The sequence below is a fragment of the Buteo buteo genome, chromosome 3 (genome assembly GCF_964188355.1).
Source record: "Buteo buteo chromosome 3, bButBut1.hap1.1, whole genome shotgun sequence".
NCBI classification, from domain to species: domain Eukaryota; kingdom Metazoa; phylum Chordata; class Aves; order Accipitriformes; family Accipitridae; genus Buteo; species Buteo buteo.
The window spans coordinates 74,486,333-74,503,211 of NC_134173.1; the positions used below are offsets into that span (position 1 = coordinate 74,486,333).

General features: G+C 43.2%; 1 protein-coding gene across 3 annotated transcripts in view; it reads right to left on the minus strand.

Annotated features, from left to right (window-relative positions):
* Nucleotides 1–13,309, minus strand: part of SLC45A4 (solute carrier family 45 member 4) — a 67,998-nt gene extending 54,689 nt beyond the window's left edge. For 2 of the 3 annotated variants that reach the window (XM_075024039.1, XM_075024037.1), the window contains exon 1: nucleotides 13,106–13,309. The gene's annotated coding sequence lies outside the window, so the exon portion shown is untranslated. Of the gene's footprint in view, nucleotides 1–4,819; nucleotides 4,914–13,105 lie in introns of those variants that run through there. The other variant, XM_075024038.1, reaches the window with a different exon arrangement.
* Nucleotides 13,310–16,879: the final 3,570 nt, after the last annotated feature.

Here is a 16,879-nt window from a genome sequence, read left to right on the forward strand (position 1 = left end):
TGAAGTTGCAAACCCAAAGTCAAGTACTTGAATGAATACTGCATAATATTACCTAATATCATCTTTCCAAAAGACCTTTAGGTCTTCAGATTATTTCTTGAAAGAACTGCTCTTTTAACTGAATACTTTCTCTTATCAGTTTATTCTGCTACAAGATAGTGGCTTGGCTTCCAACCCAGTTCCCATGAATATAGTTAACACTTACAGGATTCCTTTCTCTAAAATCAGAACTAGCTAAATCCATTTATCACACATGGAGTTGATAAGGGATAGCACATTTGCCCCTTAATTATTTCACTGCTTGGGCTGGTTCTCTCACTGTTTGCAAGGTGTTTATAGGCAACAGTTTGTTGGAATTAACAGACTTGTCATTCAGGTTAAGGAACAACTTTACCATGTCCTTAGCCAAGTCCCTGAAGAGTAAAGCTGTTACCTTGATATAGTGAAGTACATATTAATCATAAGTATTTGAAGTGTTACACCTGCTTAAAGTATATGGCTGTTAAGAGCAGGCAAACCAAAAATATTAAGTGAATGAGGCTTAGAGCAACTGTCGGAGTTATCCAGGTCAGACTGTGGTGACATTAATTTTGCCTAGAATTTCTAAAAAGCCTGTTGAAAGCACTTAGGCACATTGGATGGCTTGTTATAGGCCTTCTCTGGTTTCAGTTAGATACTTTTAGAATCAATTCAAGACAACTAGAATTGCCTGAATTTGGTCACTCAAGAAGTCTTCCAGAAAAAATCCTACTCTGAAACACATGAAGGTTTTAATAAATTAGTAGTTATGTAGGATTTCAGAGGTCTAATTAATAAGCAGGAGTAAGTGCTATGCATCCCTATATTAAGGCTCTGGCAACCTTAGATGAAAACACCACAGAAGTGGGTAGGACACTCAGATGGACTTAGAGAACATTACAACAGCTTCCGCAACTTTTGCTATGAAGACTAGCTGACTCCAAAAATAGTATTTCTAAGCAGGGTTTCAGGAGCTTTCTAGTGTTGGTCCAGAAGTATCACCAGCTCATGCACTGAGAGCAGGCTTACTGAACAGAGATATGCAAGGACTGCAAAGGACAGTCTGAAATAAAAACAAAACCCCCGGCAAGTATTTATTCAAACACTGCTTCTGCTAGCAGGTTACTAGAGAAGGGTTTACATATTTTTCAGGAAGACCTGTGGATTATAGCAGAGAAGCAGAACCAAAACCAGTTTCCTGTTGAAAGCAGATATTCTTACTTTTGTCCTAGTGTTACACTAGAGCTGAGGATCACCTCACACAAGTAATGATTCCTCAAACACAACAACATTTAATCAGAACACTTCAGTGAGCAAAGCATGCTGTACGTAAGCAAACTGAGCCAACTAGAAAAAGCTGGGGGAGGAAATAATAGAAAGGACAAGAGCCAGAAGACCCAAGTTGTAACCAGGATTATAGCATATTCTCTACATGCTATCAGTAACAGAAGTGTCACTATACATCATGAGAAAGACAAAAAGTAGGTTCACTCCCTCCTTGCCAAACTCATTGATAACTTTCTCGTGGTTACAAGCTGAGGTTGCTCCTTGCAATTCTTGCATCTTCAGCTGTGAGCACACACACACACAATTGCCTAGCTACCAAGTTCCACAAAGGCACAGACATTTACATGTGCTGCATGTGTAGTTGTGCATCTTCAGTGATAACACAAGAAGCTGAGGAAGGAAACTATTTGGTTCTTGTAGCTTGTTAAAAAGAAGGTACATTTAGTATTTGACTAACAACGATCTTGAAGTTGGTGCAAGTTATTGGTCAGCACATGAAGGTATTTGACATTTTACATTTTAGTCACTTGTCAGAGTGAGGAAGCCCTTAGGGTGAAAAATTTCATGGTTGTTAAAGCTTATTTTCATGAAAAGCATAGATTGCCCTTCTAGGCTGTATTTTATTTTGGCAGCTTTACTAAGAACACTGCTTAGTCATTTTACTTTTCCAATTACAGTACCAGCTTATGCAATAAACTAATGTGTTTACTGTTTGAACAATCACTTGCCAGATTTTTGGGAGGAATAAAATTTGATTAAAGCAATGCGCAGTTAAGCATAATATATACTTAAGCATTTTAGGTTTTAAGAGCCTAAATAGACTTGAAGTTTCTTAATATTGCTTTGTGTAGCAGCCAAAATTTAATAGACAAAACAGCGGCACCACAACCCTGTTATCCCATTTCAGCAAGATGCATTTATTATGCTTTAAGGGCTTTAAGTTTCTGTTCTTCCAGTAGCAAATGCCTACTGTCAACATATTTCCTCTATACAAATTTCTAAAAGAAAAAAAAAGCAGACTTTTGACCCATGAACTTCTCTGGAGAAATACAGATCACCATGGAGTAAAACAGACATAGTTCAAAAGGTCACTCCCATTTTGTTTTAAACTTTTATTTTTAAGCCAAAAGATACTTAAATTTCTAGGTTGCAATTCCACATTAAAACAGCCATGATGTAACACATTGCAATCCTTAACTTGCATTCTGGTTTTCAATCAAGTGTCAGTAAATTTAAGATAACTTAACTGGGGTAGACAATTAGGGGACAACAAATTATTTACTAGCAAAAAAATAAACCCTGCAGTAAAATAATTAATGTGATATCTGTAAAGTTCTTCCTACTTATACACACTGCAGTTTGCACTGACTGCAGATTGCCAAAAAGTTTTGGCTAGGAAAACTCTCAGCACACCTTCAAGAACTTACTATGCCCTTGCTCCCCACTCATCATACATGAAGTCTGGAGAAACAAGATGAACATAGAATGTGCAACTCTATCCTGTATTTCCCTGATGAAAGAATACTTGTCTTGTAAAAATAAGCTTCAGCCAGGTTTAAGCCTTCACTCACGTGGAGTGCAAAATTCTGCAAATAGGACAAGAGGAAATGGCCTCAAGTTGCACTAGGGGAGGTTTAGATTGGGTATTAGAAAAAGTTTCTTTACTGAAAGGGTTGTCAGGCATTGGAACAGGCTGTCCAGGAAAGTGGTAGAGTCACCATCTCTGGAGGTGTTAAAAAAATGTGTAGATATGGCACTTCAGGACATGGTTTAGTGGGCATGGTGGTGTTGGGTTGACAGTTGGACTCAATGATCTTAAAGGTCTTTTCCAACCTAAACAATTCTATAATTCTATGAAATAAAGTGTTATCAGCCTTCAGAACATGGAACTGAAATTAGCATAGACAAATTTCCCAGGTTCAGTATGAAATGTTAATTCCTACTGAAGAAACTAGTGTAATCCAAACAGACTCCAGTTTACTTTAGGACAGACATGGGGTAACATACCCAGCTACCTGGGTAGGATCTTGAGTGACCTGATCCCAGATTTCTTCACTATACAAAAATAAACTGAACACATGTATGTGCCTTCTCACATGTTTTCTGTTAAACACTTTCTAAGATGAGGAGCAGGTGTGACTACCATTTGCTATGATTAAGCTGATTTCAGAAGTGTTGGCAGTTATACACTAAAGCCATACTCTGAATCCCACTAGATCACGAACAGTGACACTTGTCTGTCACTCTAGATACATCCTCCCCACATATGCCATGAGTGAAACTGCACACCTAACTGATGAGAAAAGCAACCCAGACCTTCAGGCTTTCCCTGCACAATCTGCAGTTTAAGTCTGTGCCTAACCTTCTACTTAGAAGTCTGGGGAATGCAGATCTAACATGCAACTACCAGCTCAGATATAAACAATTTGAGATGTATTCATTGGTCATGTAAGCATTCTATATTTTCATTCTTTCCTGCAAGGTTGGAAGGGCAATAGCATTACTAGAAGCCTAAACCCTTTCATATGCAAAAAGACACACTTGTGTAGCTTTAGTCTTAGCTGCTCGCATCAAACAACTTATAGAGCTACAGTTTGTCCAGTGAGGCTAACAAATCAATGAAGAAAAAGTTCTGGGTTCTTGCTTGCTTTAATCAGATACAATGGAGCCTAGAAGTTTCCAGCCTTGGCTTCCTGGTTTGCTCTCAGTCTTGTCCAGTAACTTAAAAATTTCTTCAGTGAAAGCCAAGAATTAGCCAGTATTCTTATTTTTATTTGAAAAGATATCACTATTACTCAGACAATTAAAAAGTTATTTAATCCCTACATCAACAGTGAACAAGAAAATGGAGCATTATAATGGCACTAGTATAACTACACCAGGTAAGAATTAGAAATTATGCTGGACAGTCACTGAAGCAAAAATAAGGCACCCATTTTTATTTAATATTTGTCACTGGCAGGCTTCCACTCATTTTCCAAGTTACAGGTAGATGCAATATTAATGTACTGAATGCTGTTACTGGAGATAAAGCATTGCTTTCATTTGCACAGTGCTTCCACCCCAACCACACTAATTTAGATGCAAGACGGACAGTATATCACATGGTGGAGATGTTATAAATACAGAGCTAAAGTGTTTAAAGACATTAGCATTAGACTCTGCTCTTATTAGACAATATACCCTTAGTATTAAAGCTTCAGGAACTATTACCAACACCTCCTCTAGAACACCTCTCTAGTTCAGACTATTTTTTTTAAAGTACAAAGCAATTTTACTGAGAATGTTTGAAGCTCAGAACTGCAGCAGGTTTCTTAACCCATTTCCTAGAGGAAAGATCTCCAAATCATTTGGACTGCACCAATTTCTGCATGTAATGCTGAAATCTTATTTCCTAATTAAAAGAATTTGTCTTTTGTAAGCTATGGTGTATACATTCAGTCTTAATACAGTAACTGCTATGTACAGACTTAAAGCTTTCTCTAGTAGGGATGCTTGACCATGGGCTACTTACCAGCCTGTGTCTTTGTCAGTGGGAAAGCCCCTAAAACTTCAACAATTGGTAAAGGCCATCAGGGACACATCAATTGCTAAATTCCAAGTAGGCAGAATGAAGTTGTGATCCACAATCAAGGCAACTTGTTGTCAAGTTCACTGAAGGATCCTGCAAGTGAGATATTTAGAACTACCTACACAGACTCCTTAGAGCACCACACAGACAGCGAGTCTGTTGACCAAAAGCTTCTGAAAGGGGCTGAAGTTAAGGGAACAGTGTAGCTATTATTGTACCAGTGACAAATTTAGGCATTAATTACAACCAGTTATTCAGTAACCAGCCTTAACAAGAACTGGAACTGATCTGTTGGAAAGAGTGTTAATTTAGGAGTGTAGTTAATGAGGAAGAGAAAGCTACTAAGTGCAGCTTAGGGAAATGCCGTGCCATGTTGGGCTGCTGGAGTGAGCTGGAAGTTTGTAGTCTGATAAACATGTATGTTTAGTATTTTGCAGTTACTGAGCACTGGGGTTTTTGTGTAAGTGTAGCTTACCACGAAGTGACTTGTGCAGAGGTGGGAAGATGCAAAGAAATCTGTTCAAGGAGTACAGAGTCAAGTTTATACTGAACATCCCTGAGACACATTAGGCTTTACGTAGACAGTGGTATTAATTTGATCTAGCCATGAACAGGCTAAGAATACCCTGAAACAAAGCAGTAAGACTATCTAAAGTCATCACACCAAAGACTATTACTTGCTCACAAGTATATCCTATTGTTCCTAACAAGTAAAAGAATTGCTAACAATATCACACCCACTAGATGAATAGGCATCTATGGAAGATGCTAGCATAAGATTCACTGGATGGGAACTCAAACCCCTTTTATATACAGCTTAGCTCAGGACTACTACACTGTTGAAAGGCCATGACAGATATACTTTTATCTAGCACTCCAGTCCAGCTCATATGCATACAAAGAAGATTAGAGATTCCACTAGTACTACAGGGTCAAAAGGCCTATTTTCAAATGGCATCCTGAATTGTCACACAAACTATCCCAGAGTGACCATCTGGAAGAGGACACATGTTATCTGGTTCAATGCCATTTCTCCACTAGACTGAGAGATCTGCTACTGTGCAGCTGCATATTGAGAGTTTTGAACAGACCATACCTGGAAGATGACGAATTGGACAGGTGATTTGAAAGCAAAACAGCAGGAAAAAAGCTCCAACTGTAAGGCTAGCAATAATTGTAAGAGCACAAAGGGTACAGATAACTGTCAGATCGCTCCCCTTTTCAGCCCATGTAAGTAGCTAAGTATTTTGACTTTATGGCTGTGACAAGCAATGTGAATGGCAACCGGAGCCACAGAAGTGCTACGATGTTGGAAACAGGATAATTCCTGCACTGAGAAGTGTAAGCCCTTTCCCTCTCTACACCAAAGTTAGGAGTAGAACAAGAGCCAAGAAAAAGAACAAGAACAAACCTACATCACAAGCTGATTCCCCCAGATACATTTTTAGACAGCAAACAGGACATGTGCACTAGATGTGTTAGTGTTAAAGCAAGTTGTACATTTGTTTGGGGTTATTTTTTGAACTCTTGGGAGTTAGCCGGCCAGCCACACTACTCTAAGGAGCAATAGTTCAGAGTCTCAAATCACTCCTCTGGGAGTACCCAGAGCCAGACTGAACAGGCCAGTATACTTGCTCAGATATTCCCCTCGTAAAAGGGGAGGAGCATTTTTACCCTGTATGCATGCCTTCTCCCTCCCCACAAATAAAACCCAAACCACAAAGCCTGAAGCTCTTTTGTTACCTGGAAGCAAAGATCCAGCGTCAAGACTATTTGATTAGTTGATTCCTGTTCTTCCTGTTTGTATGCCCATATGATTGATAAGCAAGTTGTAGGTTAAACAGCACTCAAGATTAAGTGTATTCTGAAAGACTATTTGCTGTGTATAAGTGATGATAGGAAATTAAGTGGCACAGAAATCTGACTGTTCTGTAGTCATTGCTTGTTGGGTTAAGCCACTGGTTTCTGGATGTGGTCCAGGAAGACTGATCATACATTCAAGGACAGAATGAAGATGATAAGTGTGACATGCAGTTGTGCTTTTGTAAAAGAGCACTTTGGGTTCAGCCACCAGTTAGATCATTTATTTATCTAGCACCAAAGGGTGATAATGGCTTGTTTTCAAGTCTCCAAAATAAATGAACTATACTGCATGCAGAAGTAGTCCAGGCCAGCCAGCAGAGGATAGAAAATATGCAGGGTCAGCATAACACTGGTTTCAATTTCAGTTACAAAAACATTAGCGCTCTCATTTAAAACAAGATGAGGAAGCTAGGTTCTCTCTCTGCTCTGCTAAGAGCGCCAGTCTTGCTCTCCCAGAACATTGATAAAATCCACCTCAGATATAGTTTAACAAAATAATTCAGGGGTAATGCTTTCCTGCTGCTGTTTACACACCAAGATTTTAAAAAGCATCTTCAGTCTATTCCTTTGGGCTAAGTTTTGTTCATCTCCTCCTACCCTTTTATGCCTTGCTACATGAATAGCAGCTGTTGACTGACAATTTCAGTCTTACAAGGAAAGTAGGTCTCAGTCCACTCCCAGAGCACCTCAGGCCCCCAGATTAATCATCTTCATGTAACACTGCAAGAGCCTGCCAGTCAAGCCTAAAGTGTCAAGGCAGCCAGGTGTCCTAAAGCTAAAGAGAATAGTTTAATAGCCTATATCCTTCATAGATGGGAATCCTGGAAAGCAAGTCCTCCCCAGCTCTAAGTGGGTTTTAAGAGTTTTATTAGTTGTCCACATTGTGGAGACCAACTTCCCATCACCTATATGTTGAGATTCATGTTTGAGCAGACTATGTGCCAGTAAGAACCAAACCAAGGCCAGAAGCAGCTCCTATGCCAAACCAAATCATTACCCAATGAAAGCCTTGTGTCCTGGTGCTTGCCAGGAGCAAGTTTGATGAGAAAACCTGGCTGCTTCTCCTGAGTTGTTATAACACAGTATGCCAGTTGCAGCCTAAATGACTTTACAGTACTTGTTGGAAATACCAGCACTAAGGGGCTTTAGTCAAGCTACTGTGAGCCAGTCTCCCTAAGATGGCAGTTCACAGCACACAAACCATTGACTCAGACTCTGCAGTGCTCCGAAGCCATTGCTGAGATGCCTAAAGTTCAGCTTTTAACTTGAGGCAAATTCAGTCTCCAGCAACTCTATCGGAGGTCTAGATTTAATAGTATGAACTCAGATCTTTTTCACGCAGAGTATCTTATTCCACTTGAAGGAGTGAACTGTGATACAGAAGCATAATAGAATAACCAGTTTATTCAGGATAGCAATAATTATTCAGTGCTTGGATTCAAGAGACCCTCACAGTCCCAGCTGGAGGACATAATATCCTTTACCACTGGAAGTTCTGGGTGGTTACTCCAAGTAGGGCTGTGACCCAAGTGCAAGATGTGTGGGTAACTGATAAGCTGCTGACCATAAAACAGTCACCTGACCAGCAGCAGCTTACCAAAAACATGTAAAGTCTTTAGTTCACAGCACAGAGCTCCACAGTTTAACACTGTCTGCTTCCAGGCCTGGTTTCTGGACTGTCCAGGATCTCCTGTCTGGAAGGAAACTCTCAAACACCAGCTATCTGTCAAGCTAACAAATGGTGTCACTCATCCTGACAGCAGGCATTCTGCTTCAACTTTCTGGCAACTGGATTTGCCAGAATCATTTGTATTTTCAGCTTCTGTATGGCAACTTAAATACACAGCTCTGCTCTAAAGCTTATTGGACTTGTTAACTAGCAGGAGTAACGCTCTACTTAAGGAAGTATTGTTTCAAACACTCATATAGTTTTAGCACTGGTATATTAAGCCAAGTGACAATCATCGCACTCTGTATTCCCCGAATTAACCCCACTGTTGAATGGAAGCTGTTTAGTAAGGCTGACAGTGTGTCACAAATTGAAAGACCAGGAGCTCTAACAGAATAGATATCAAATAAGTTAAGCCTTCTCTAGTGGCAACAACTGCACACAAGGCTATGCCATTGTCAGCACAGTTTTGATGAATCTTATGGCTACAGCTGGAACAGGTCACAGGCTGGGATCTTGCAAGTATTACAGGTAAAGGTCATGGGACCAACCCTTGCAAAACTAAAATGCAGCACAAAGTTCTTCATGTTACCAGTTAACTCTGCAAGCTGCTAAAGCTTCCCCCTCCATCATGTGACAGCCTCATCGCTTCCACAGCAGCTCTCCCTGCAGATCGACTGGAAAGCCCCATTTCAACTCAAGTAGCTTTACCTTTGTTCAGCAAGCTTTTACACTAACCATCACATTAAAGTCAGTCTGAAGTGCAAGTGAAGCTTGTTTATCTCAGTCATGACGCCACCACATGTGCTCAGTTGCTCAACACACACTGCTTGATCATTTGATGCAAGTATTTTAGTGTGGCATTTACTGGTAGGAGTAACACTAGAGGTACAGACTGCTAGTTAAACTTAAAAAGAGTTTCTCATGACGGGCAATGTGAAAGGATTTCATTGTTTTTGCCTAACATGCAAGTAGAGGTGCCCACATACTGCGAGTGAAACTGGCTACCTACTCTAGGAGTTGAAGCTTGAAGTCATGAGGTGTTCAACTAAGAACAACAGCAGTACATCACAGGCAGATTTTACAGATTAAGTGAGACAAGATCCCATGCTACCATGTAAAGGAAATGTTTATTTCTTAAAATCAGTGTCTGCTGAAAGTACAGAAGTGTTACATGCAACTGTATTCACAACTGCAAGCATTATCTAGCAGCTAGCAGGTCATTTCAGCCACCAGCTTCCCACCTAGGCATTTAACATGCCTCTCAAAGCTTAAGCATCTTTTCTACACTACTCAGTTGGCAGCACATTTTTACTTCAAGAAGGTTTTTTTAATGTAAGATACAGTCTCACTGGTGAAATACACTGCAACTACCATCCAATGTTAATATTCTCACAGCTTTTAGAAATGATCCATTTAAAACAAGTTTATACAAGGATAGAGGCAGAGTCCACACATTCCAGCCTCAGCACACAAGCAGAGCAATATTAAATTACCAAGACCTAACTTCCTAGCTGTCAGTGAATCCAGGACTGGAGTGAGTTTAAAGGTAATTAACCTCTGATGTCACAGCCTTGTGAGATGTGTCCAAATTCAGTCTGCTTTCTCTAAGCTCCTCAGAGCCTGTATTTCCACATGGCAGAATAAAGGCCACTGGTTCAGAAAGGCCCTCAGATAGGCCACACTTTTGCTTCAATGTGAAAAATTAAGGTCACATGTACTCAGACATACAAGCATGTGTATTGTTTCAGAGTTATACCATGCTTCATTGGAAGCCAGGTAAATATTTCACTTGTGTTGCCCCACTGAAAAGGCACATGAACAAAGCTGCACTTCATGAATTTTGCTGTAACATGACACAGAAGGAGTAGCAAGTTCACCAGCTATGTCAGTCTAACCACCTTCTCACGGCTAATCAAGTACACCTCCAGCAGAAGACATCCTCCCTTGTCAGCTTAAGGCAGTACAATACAAGTGTATTTAGAACAGGCTGAATTGCTAAGTCACATTTCAGCTTTGAGGGAGAGGATTGCTTTCATTTGCAAGCAGTCCCCATAGCATCCAAACATGATCATGTCAGCAGATACTGCTCATTCCTTTCGGTGACAAACTCCCAGAGAACAGCAGGTTCCAGCAGGAGTTAACAGACATTACGCAAGAGGGTTATCTATAGAACCATACATTTTCAGTTTTACTGAAGGTGCCTCAGTTGTACACAATTGAGTGCAAGAACTGCTATCATTTGCTTGCTCAGAGAGGCATGAGCCAACCCATGTAAATTGGCCTGACATTACAAATAGCAAACTAAAATAGAAGTTGTTCCACTGATCCCATCCATTACATCATGGAAACTGTTATTTTGTCATGAAAACTCCCTTAAATACCCAATTTAATCTCATTAATACGGGAATGAAGCTCTCATTTCCAAAACAGCAGCTGCCACTACCTGACAGACACAGGAGCTCACAGATGTTTTTGGATGCCTCAGAGACTACTGGATGCACTTTTAAGAGCTTAAGGTAGTGTCAGCTTTTCAAACTTACAGTAAAAAGTACTTCTGGAAGCATTTATAGCCAGAGTGTCAACTAAATACCTTAATCTCTTGTCTGAAACTCCTTTATTTAGGAAGGGAAAAATTAGGCCAGTTGAACATTTCAACAATCCAGTATGATCATTAAACAAACCAAGCAAGGAAGACCTTATCTTTTGCAATACTGCTGTGGGGGAAGAAGGCATACACAAGCTATGTCAGTGCAATCACATCAGCAACCACTTCTGCCAGGTATTTATGAAAAAGCCTGACTTCTAGAGGAAAACAAAGTATTCACCTGCTCACTCTTTGAGCTCAAACACCTGCTCAAGCCATATTTCATTAAATATTTTAGTAGTACTATCTGATCAAGGCAGTGGAACATGACACAGATCACACTGGAACTGTTTTTACAGAGCAGTAAGAATATATGCTGTAACAGCACAATTTCTTCTCCTAAATCCTCATAACATTGCAGTTATCTGTCTGTGCTCTGCACTCACAGTGCTGCCTATCCCTGTAGGTCCACTTCTTGCAACATCTCTCCTTTCCTGAAGGAGAGATCACCTCTTCTGTCCAACATTCAACATCCTGCAATATCTTCCCTATCCTTTCCCATTTGTAATTCATTGCATTAGCCAAGTTCTAGCAACATTGATTCACTCACTGCACCCAGTGCCAAGTCAGAGCCTTGGCTAGATCTTTTCCTCCCCTCCTTTTTTCCTCTATACATAGAGGATACTGGAGGCCAATCACTACAATAGAAAACTGCCCCACAGGGAGAGAGTATTTTTCAAGGTCAAACAGTTTCCGCACCTGCTGAGGGTGCTAAATTAGGGCATCTTAGAGTTGCAAATCACTGATAACATGATCTTTAGGAAAACTGCAGCTTTCATGGGAGATCTAAGTGCTAAGTAATTTCTTCCCCAGTACTCTCCCACCATCATATCAGACTAGGTGAGGGTGAGACTCAACTGTTTTATGGTAAAACACTAAGATCAAGTTACAGATTAAGTGTGGAATTATTCACATTGCAGACTAGTGAAGTTTAAGCCTGAAAAGCTATGCTCTAATTTCCATCTTTGACCCCTCTGTCAAGTCCTCTTCCAGCATACTCACCACCCTACTTAATCCCAAAGGGGCACTCAGCCACCTTTCTCATCCCATCTTCACCTCATTAGGATTCACTATCAGAGACACCCCAATCAAGCCTCTCTAACCTCACCTTACTCATCATACCATTCCTTCCTCATCCCTTCCCAACCTCTGCAGCCCCACACCTCCTCTGTCCCAATCCCTCACCATAGAGCTCAATCCTTTCCAATTTCCACCTCTGCAGCCCTATGTCTCCCTCACTTCACTCTCCCCTTATTTCTCATCCCTTTATCACCTCTCCAGCCTCACACCTCCCTCATTCTAAAGTTCCTCACCCTCTTCCCATCTTCACAGCCCCATACACCCCTCACCCTAAAGCTCCTCATCCCCTTCCTCACCTTCTCCAGCCCCTCACCCCCAACCCTTCCTCCCCTTCTCCAGCCCCTCACCTCCCTCACCCCAACCCTTCCTCCCCTTCTCCAGCCCCTCACCCCCCTCACCCCCAACCCTTCCTCACCTTCTCCAGCCCCTCACCCCCAACCCTTCCTCACCTTCTCCAGCCCCTCACCTCCCTCACCCCCAACCCTTCCTCACCTTCTCCAGCCCCTCACCTCCCTCACCCCCAACCCTTCCTCACCTTCTCCAGCCCCTCACCCCCAACCCTTCCTCACCTTCTCCAGCCCCTCACCTCCCTCACCCCCAACCCTTCCTCACTTTCTCCAGCCCCTCACCCCCCTCACCCCAACCCTTCCTCACCTTCTCCAGCCCCTCACCCCCCCTCACCCCCAACCCTTCCTCACCTTCTCCAGCCCCTCACCCCCCTCACCCCCAACCCTTCCTCACCTTCTCCAGCCCCTCACCTCCCTCACCCCCAACCCTTCCTCACCTTCTCCAGCCCCTCACCTCCCTCACCCCCAACCCTTCCTCACCTTCTCCAGCCCCTCACCCCAAACCTCCCCAACCGCTCCTTACCTTCACGCCCCCTCCCCACCTCTCTACACCTCAGCCGCCCCCGACCCCCGAGGCCCAGTCGTCGCCCCCCCCCAAGCCCCTCGCCCACCGTCCCCCTTACCTGCCCCCGGGTCTCCCCCTGCACCCGGGACCTGCTCCGTGCGGCGGGGGAGGCGGCGGTGCCGGGAGGTGGCCGCGGCGGCCGGCGGGGAGGGTGGGGGGGGAGGGGGAAGGAGAAGGAGGAGGAAGAGGAGGAGGGAGGGGTGAGGTCACTCACGGCGGCACGAGCGCGGCGGGCGACACCGGGCACCGGCGGCCGCTTTATACCGGGCTCCTCGGAAACCGTCTCTCGCTTCCGCTTCCGCCCCCCCCTCCCCGCGCCGGGGGTCATGAATATGCAGCGAGGGGGGCGTGGCCGGGAGGGGAGGGGGGGGTTAGGGGCGGGGGCGGGCGGGGGGCGTTGCTAGGGCGACGGGCGGGCGGGCTACGGGGGCGACCGGGCATCCCTCCAGGGCGCTGCCACCTGAGGCGAGGCGAGGCGAGGCGGGACGGGGAGGGCAGCGGGCGGCTGCCGGGGGCCGGTCAGGTGTAGCGGCCGTTCCCGCTGTCCGGGGTTGGGGGGGGGGGAAGGACGAGCCCGCCGGCACCTTTCCCGGGGCCGAAGGGGAGCTCCTGGGCGGAAAGGGAGCCCCTTTCCTCTCCCGAGGGCGGTTGGAGGCCGCCACCTGATCTGCCCCCACCGAGTTTGCGCGCGTTTTCCACAGAAACTCGGCGGCGACGTGGCGCTGAGCCCCTCTCCCCTGCCCGAAAAAGTTGTGTCAAGTACAGCTCCAAACTAACAACTTGGAAAGTGCAGGAACGGACGCCCTTCTCTACCTGAGATACCCCAAACGCGTTGGCCCCAAATTACCAAAATTTTCCTTCGTCGTGAGGAAAAAATAACACCTTTTCTTCAGGTTTGGCCACACACGAGGTCCCATCCTGCCTCCCCACCTCGCCTCTGCTGAGGCCGCGAGATGACTCTCCGCACATCCAGCCCAGCGCTTCAACGGGGTGTGCCGTGCCAGGCAACCATCGCGTTCATCACGTCTACAATGGACAACGCTCGGTATACAACGTGCAGCGACCTCCAGGAAATTACAACGCTTCGGTCCTGACTGCAGCCATGGTCCTGCTGCATTGTAAGCACCCCCTGCAAACTTGCCATAAAAGACTGCATTTTGTTTAGCTCAGACATGTGGGTTTTTATTCCCAATTACTTACGTCTCCTAGCCTTAATTGTGCTGACAGCATTGGGCAGGGTAGCGTAATATTTAATTTTCATTACTTACATAAACTGGGGATGCATAAAGTAGTCTGTGAGTGGCATGTAAAAATGCACATTATGTTACGTAAGTGTAATTGTTTTCTGTTTCTTGACACGCCGTTAACTGTATATTCCAAAACAATTTTTTATTATCGTGAACTTCTTTCTCTGCAGCTCATGAATAAATAAACCACGAAGCATACCAGACTTAAGAAAAAGGAAAACCACAGAAGGCAAAATGGAAGAACTGTAGAAGTCTATGCACTATTAAAAAGCAATATGAATCTTGACTCTAACAAAAATACTGCAATTGCAAGCCCTAAAGAAACAAACAAAAAAAGGCATTAGTGTTTTATTCTAGAATGCTATTATCAATATGTATTTATTTTTAAGCTAATTCAGACCAAGGACTGAAAAGTGTGCATGACCACAATCATGCACAACTCACTAAATTAATCATCCTCTGGTGAGGATTCCCAAAGTCTATTCAAAGAATGATGGGGTTTTTTACATACTACTGATGCTTATAAATATTGTAATGATATTGCTAGCTTTTTGGAAAAAAAAAAAAAAAAGTAGCAAAATAATTCTCTTAATTAGCCAAATGGTAAAGATAAAGGTACCATACCAACGATAGCCCAGTGTAACACCTACTCTTGACAGTAAAACAACATCCATTGTATCACAACTGAATGTATGTAGTATAGCTTAATAAAACATTAAAGTCTGTTCCACAGAAGAAACAAAATATACCTATATTTATAGTAGTAGAAAAGTCTGATGACTTGTGGTAACAGAAAAGATTTTAGTGGAAATTATATGAGACTCTAACACAACTGAAAACACCGAGATCTCAGGATGTGGGTGTAGTTACAGCTTCCAAGATGTGCTTCTTGTTATCCATAGATTTGTGGCAGCCTGGGCTACCTGATGTTTTGACACCTCGCTTTAAAGTAACTGAAAAAGATTACTATTTTTTTGTCCTTTTGTTGCCTGCTGTTGTGGTGAAGCGTGGTCCTTACCTCACCGTGACATTTTAGACCTGTTCTGGCAATGTCCAGACATGTCCAGACATGTCCAGATATTTCTCCATTGTATTTCTTCATGTGATTTTCGCTTGAGAGTTGTTAACTGTCAGCCCTTAGCTGAGCCTAGAGTCAGAAAGGGTAATTTTCCATAAACCAAACATTTTAGTTTAAAAAATCCAATTTTTTATAATGAGAGTGAGGGGGTGGAAAACATAAATCCAAGGAAACAGACCCACCTTTTCCCTCTGAGGTTCTTACTCAACTCCAAATATTTAACCCATAATAAATAAACGCATCCTCAAGTCTCGGCAGGGGAGAAATGAGTGTCAGTCAAGAGACTAATGTGCTGTCCAGACGTGTGCTGCGTTTGCCTGGGAGAGGGACTGATGTTTGTGGGACTGGGAGAAAAGCCCCTAAACTGTGGTTGGGAGTGAGGTTGGAGACACGCTTTGATTCCCAGCTTTCGTGAGGGTCAACCTTTAGCAGGTCTCTCCTTGGCAGGGTGGTGTTTGTCAGTCCTGTTCCTTGGTGCGTCCCTAGGCAACGTGTAGCAAGAGCTTTCCCTAGCGAAAGCATTCAGAAGTCACCTTAAAATCTCTCTGTGACTCTTATTATGCATGTTTCCATTTTGTGAGTCACGTAGTTGGAGAAACCCCCAAGGTACTGATCCCTCACTTATCCTACTTCCACTGGTTTGTTTGGCATGCAGTACCAAGGACTTTAAAAAAAAATAAATCTACGGGACCTCTGAACACTGGAGAGCAATATCCTGCTCTAAAGGCCTTGCCCTTTGTCTTGGCATAGAAATCGGAGCAAGGGGTCTTACCTATTTAATGAGATATGTTAATTAACCAGCCGGCAGGATCATCAACAAGCTGCCCTGAGTTCTCTCTACTCCATTTCACAGGTACTTGGCTTACAAAATTGTTATGAAAATTTACCATCCAGCCAAGCCAAACAAACAACACCCCCAACGTTATTTTACATGCGTGTCAAAAGAAATAACTTGCCGCAGGCAAAGCGGGTGAAGGAATTTTACAAGGCTGCGTCTGATCCTCCCTCTCCCCTCCCTCAGACAGTTAAAGAAATGTTTGTATGATGAAAGGGGTAAGGGAGCAGAGGACAGCTGGTAAGGAATTAATGAAATGTTTGAGCATTATCATGCGATAATGGATTTAGCTGACTGTTTGCCAGTGTTCAGATGTAGTGTGAATTGCTTTATATGAAACGCGGGGATTCCTAGATTATCCAAACCTCATGAGACTGTTGCTGTTCCTAAATCCTTGAAACTGTGACTTTAAAAAAAGGTAGTTCTTCATCGGGATGGACAAAAGCCCATGGGATTGTTTTGACTTGCTTTCAGACTTAATGATGTTTGACACAGCCAACTCTTAGAGGTGTCTCCTCATGGGGAGTGGCCATGGGTTTGGGAAGCCTGAGGCTAGACTTGAAGCAAATCTGAGAACCCATAAGCCCAGGTGAGGTCTCCCAACCAGGACATTTGTAAACAGGACATGAAAAATGAGTCTCAACTTTTGCACATTTCGCCTGTAACTTATCC